This window comes from Mus pahari, chromosome 5, assembly GCF_900095145.1.
Source record: "Mus pahari chromosome 5, PAHARI_EIJ_v1.1, whole genome shotgun sequence".
In the NCBI taxonomy this organism is placed as follows: domain Eukaryota; kingdom Metazoa; phylum Chordata; class Mammalia; order Rodentia; family Muridae; genus Mus; species Mus pahari.
This window is the reverse complement of record NC_034594.1, coordinates 138,853,959-138,859,313: the sequence shown is the minus strand read 5'-3', so window position 1 is coordinate 138,859,313 and position 5,355 is coordinate 138,853,959.

The following is a 5,355-nucleotide window of genomic DNA, read 5'->3' as shown; positions in this document are numbered from 1 at the left end:
TTTTATTAGATATTTTCTTCATTTACATTTCAAATGCTATCCCAAAAGTCCCCTATACCCTTCCCCCCGCCCTACTCCCCTACCCACTCACTCCCACTTCTTGGCCCTGGCGTTCCCCTGTACTGGGGCATATAAAGTTTGCAAGACCAAGGGGTCTCTCTTCCCAATGATGACCGACTAGGCCATCTTCTGCTACATATGCAGCTAGAGACACGAGCTCTGGGGGTACTGGTTAGTTCATATTGTTGTTCCACCTTTGGGTTGCAGACCCCTTCAGCTCCTTGGGTACTTTCTCTAGCTCCTCCATTCGGGGCCCTGTGTTTCATCCTATAGATGTTTGTCTGGAATTCTTTTCTCTCTGTTCCTTTCTAATTTTTCTCATTTAAAAATCACCTACTCATCAGGATAATCTGTCCTGACCACCTATCTAAAAATTTAGTAGCTGACTATAATGTTATTTTCCAAGCGTTAAAATAAGAGAAAGTCATTTGGATCAAGGTAGAGTAACAGAGAACAGAGTTATCCAACAGCCCGAAGGCACTAAAAACCTGGTATATGGAATAATGACTGCAGACACTGGCCATCAGGGAGCCAAGGTAGCTATCCCTGAAAGAGCAGAAAAGAACAAGCTCTCAGGCTACACCGACGGCTGCAGTGTTAAGAAAGGCAAGCACTCAGGGCCCTAGAGTCTCCTTGGCTTGAGAAAAAGGAACCAAGTCCAGGTTGGTCAAAGCAAGAAGAGTTTGCCAGCAGAGTACCAGGAAAGAGGAAGCGGCATGAAGAGAGAGAGAGCCAAAAGCACTCTGGAGCTGTGGTGAGGATCTCCCTTGAAGCTGTAGCTGAATACTGATCAGCGTCCGTGTGGGAGGAAACTACACGGTGCCAGGGAAAGAACAACTTGAAAGGATTAGAAGGAACAATCCTTGGAATTCACACAGGGCTGGAAATAGTCTGCGTTCTTGTCAGCCAAAATGGAAAAGCCTCCAAATTCATGCATGGCCCCATCAGGTGGAGTCCTCAGAAAGGGTGTCACGTCATTGAAGGGAAAATTATTCTTGGTGGTTGCTCTGCCCTCAAATAAGCAAGGTATAGGAGCAAGGTGCAAAAAGGAGCATTTAACTGTTTCCAAGTAATAACCATGCCCAAGAGCAAAGCACAAGAATAGAAAAATATGCATCTTATAACAAAGTAAAACGACTAGCCCCCAATCAGATATTACCAGCAAAGTCATAGGACATTAACTCGTAATAATAATAATAATAATAATACCGGTTGAGACAAACCCAGAAATGACTCAGGTGACAAGATGCGTAGACAAGGACAATTAGTTATTACTTTAACTTCTGTATGTTATAGCTCAGTTCTGTGTGGAGGAAAGTAAAAAAGGGCTCTGTTTAGTATAGAAGTAGAGGATATTTTTAAGAGATTCAATTAACTCCTGCTGATAAAAACAGAATAATCTGGTGTGGAAATATGCTGGTAGCACTGACATCAGATGTAGAAAATACAAATGAACATGCAGGCATAGCAACGGAAGTAGACAGGACGAGACAGAAAAAGACAGAAGGAAGAATGAATAGAGAGCTGTGGGAGCTTTGTGCAGCGTGCAGTGACCATGAGAAAATGGGGCTGGATGTGTTCTTGATCTTGTTTGCAGGCGTAGATTCTCGGGTGTACAAATGTCAAAACTCATCAAGCTCTATGTCTCAGCTATGTTCAGTTTGTTGCATGCTGGTCCTTTACCAACTTTGGTTTAAACACACACACACACACCTGAAACTGTCACAAGTGGTTGGCTATGGGCTCTTTTGCTTTATCTAAGAACAACTGCAAGGAGCAGGGAACAGTGCTCTTCATGTTACTGGCCCTGATTTCGGGAGGCTTACTAGAAAGTAGGCTTCTAATGCAGAGAGTGAGATCTCCAAGCTTTTGGTGACAAAGGCTTATTGTTGGGTGTGCTCAAACTGAGCGCTTTTCTGGATTTACAGGACCAAGACTCAGAGGCTGAATTTATAGTTTGATTCTTTAACCTTTAGTGCACTGTCATCTTCCATAGGCTTTACCACAATACTTCTCACATTCTTCCCAGTATTCGCTTACTGTAGCTGCAGCTCTTGGCGTCTGTCTGGAACTCTCAACTGCCTCTTGATAATGTATCTCAGAGCTTGGATACCAGGGCTCTCAGCTCACAGTAACTGTCTGGGCTCCTTAACTGCCTCTTTTCTGCGGTTGCTACTGTTAAGTCTGATTGTTCAGCCCATTATACCAATAATATGGATGACACATCCATCAAAGGCCATTCAGAGATGTCTTATTTGGCTCAATGCTGCAGCCCTGGGGAGAAAATCCTCCAAAATGAACTTCAAAGGTGTGAAAATCATTCTGCTTACATCACCAGTGACACATGCCTGTGAATAGATTGTGATTCTACTAATCACAGCCTCACATGTGCTCCTAGTCCCACCTCAACTTTACTTAAGCACCAATCACAAACCTCACATAAGCACCAAATCACCAGCTTTTTTTTTTTTTTTTTTCCCTGAGTCACCTTCCCATCCTTAGTGAGAACAGTTACAGGAAGTCGAGGTTGATTGACATTCCTGTTACTAATGTAAGCTGGTGCAGCTGTACTGTAGCTAGACCTCCTAAAGCAGACATTGTGGCTGCAGTAGCAGTCATGGGTGCAGCTCTACTGTAGTTTTCTCAAGCCACCTGGGAAGCACTCTGCAGTGGGATACCATGCATGGTGGCTGTCCACTGGGTCACCAAATGTGAGGCTGCTTTGTTAACAGCTCCGTTCAACAACTGGGCACGAGAAAGGGGTCTGTAAGCAGTCTCCCAGGAGGGGCTGGAGAGATGGCTCAGCAGGTAGAGATGTTTGTGTAGTGATCTCCAGACCCCACATGGTGAATTGACTCCTGAGAGTTCTCCTCTCAACCCCGACACCCTGTCTACAGAATGAAGAAAAACAAAACGGACAACTTTGAAGTCAGCAGAGAAATATGTAGAGCAGAAACACTGATCAGTCCAACTAAAGCAGAAATGGGAGAAGCAACCCTATAAAAATAGACACTGAAAAGAATAAGATATTTTATTCCAGAAACTAGAAAAAGAAATGCAAAGCAGCCTGAAGTAGAAAGGGCGAATACATTTAAAGCAGAAAGGGGTGAAAAGAAAAATGTTACAATTTCTCAACAGAACAAAACTCAGATTATTTAAATGATCGATAAAAACAGTTTAACAAATACTAAGAAAAGGCTTGGGGCATGGGGCAAGAGGGCTGGAGAGATGGCTCAGGGGTTAAGAGCACTGGCTGTTCTTCCAGAGGACCTGTGATCAATCTCCAGCAACCACATGGTGGCTCACAACCATCTGTAATGGGATCTGATTCCTTGTTCTGATGTGCATGAGAATAGAGCACTCACATAAATAAATAAATCTTTTTGAAAGAAAGAAAAACAGAAAGGGCTTGTACAGCTTAAATAATATTAGAAAAAAAGATGGTATGTATTTTTAAAATTATAAACAAGTGTTATTTATTTTTATGCCAATCTTTTAAATAAATTTTATTAGACTGTATTTTATACAGAATGAAACGCATGCAGTTTGGGAACTGGAGAGATGATTCAGGGGTTAGCAGTTCTGTTCTTCCCAAAGGACCTAAGTTCAGTTCCCAGCACCTACATGGCAGTTTACAACCATCTCCTAACTCCAGTTCCAGGGGATCCGATGCTCTCTGAGGCATGCATGTGGTACATAGACATACATGCAGGAAATACACCAATACGCCTAAAATGATAACTTTTGAAAATGCCTATGTCTAAAAATAGAATTTGATAAACTTGACACACCCTGCCTGTATCCACTACAGAGCACAAAATAGTTTGCCATTTCCAAGGTTTTTCATTCTTTCCCTGCCTCCAGGCCTCTAGCTATTACTGCTAATCTGCTATCTCTAATTACAGTCTTACCTGTCACAGAGAATGCTTTCTTCCACTTAGCAACTCTTCAGAATTCATGTAGAGTGTCCAGATTAGCTTACTTCTTCGGATTCCCCAGTGGTCTACCATATTATATACCACAATTTACCAATTCAACTGTTGATGGCTTTGGGCCATTCCTTGAGGGTCTGTTTATGAACAGAGCTGTTATAAATTCATCTAGAAGCCTTCGTTTCATGCAAGTCCATTTCTTCAGAAAGAGTGGAATTGCTGAGTCAAGCCGCTAAGTGTAAGAAGGGCCTGTCAAGATGTTGTCTCATCCATATTCATTGAATTTTCAGTAGCCTTATCTCCGCACCAGATTTTATACCAGTACACTTGCAGTCTCAAACGTAAGATAGGTTTCTAAAAGAACTGGCTGAAGAAAACTGCAAAGACAGTTCATGCCAGATACCAGGAAGGTTCAACTTCCCCCACCCCGACCCCTGCTGCCTTCCAAGGGTTGTCAGCATCAGAGCTTAAACAAGAAAAATGTACCAGCTTTCCAATGACTCAGTAAATCTCATCTCTTACTCAATCCTAAGGGAAAAGGGGCATTCGTTCTATGAAACAGTATCAACTCTGATACCGATATTTAGTAAGAAGAGCTGTCCAATCATGTGTGACTTGGGTCTTGGAACCTCCCTAACCACAGGCAGAGATGGAATAAAGAAAGAACAGATATACACAGACACACAGTGATGCTGGGATCTGGTGTGAGTGTTCTAACCTGCTGATACCTAGAACCTTGGCAGTCTGGAACCTCAATGTGTCTACTAGGTACCAAAGAATGGGAGTTAACAAGTCTCCATAGGAGGTCTGTGTAGGTGTGCAATCTCAGACTGTAAACATCCATGCAGGGGCCACATTAATTGCTCACACTGAGCAATCATTCATTCATAAACATTCATTCTCATACTCTCCAGGAAAGCTTTATCATTATATTCTCTGGCACCTGGCCCACATAGGTAACAACTTTGCCAGTTTCTCACTGGTATGTTTTAGGACATGGTCCTGCCCACGTCTACAAAAGCACATTCTTTCTGGATGCTACTCACTCAGAGCTTCTTCTGATCCCTAAAGAAATTACCAAAAAAACCAATCCATTATTTACTAAGAAAGAAAAATGGTTTTTAAGTGTCAGCAATGTTTCAAGTGTCAGCAACGTTTCATGATCAAGAAGAGTGTATACTATAAATGTTAGACTGGTTCAATACCAGAAAAATTTAGCAACATTACTAGCAAACAATTAAAACTGGTGTCATTGTTAGGCTTGAACATCTGCTCAGCCTCTTCACAAGCTGGAAAACTCCGTTTATCACCCTTCTACCAACTCCACCTACAGAAAAAAACAAAACAAAACAAAACACCCCAC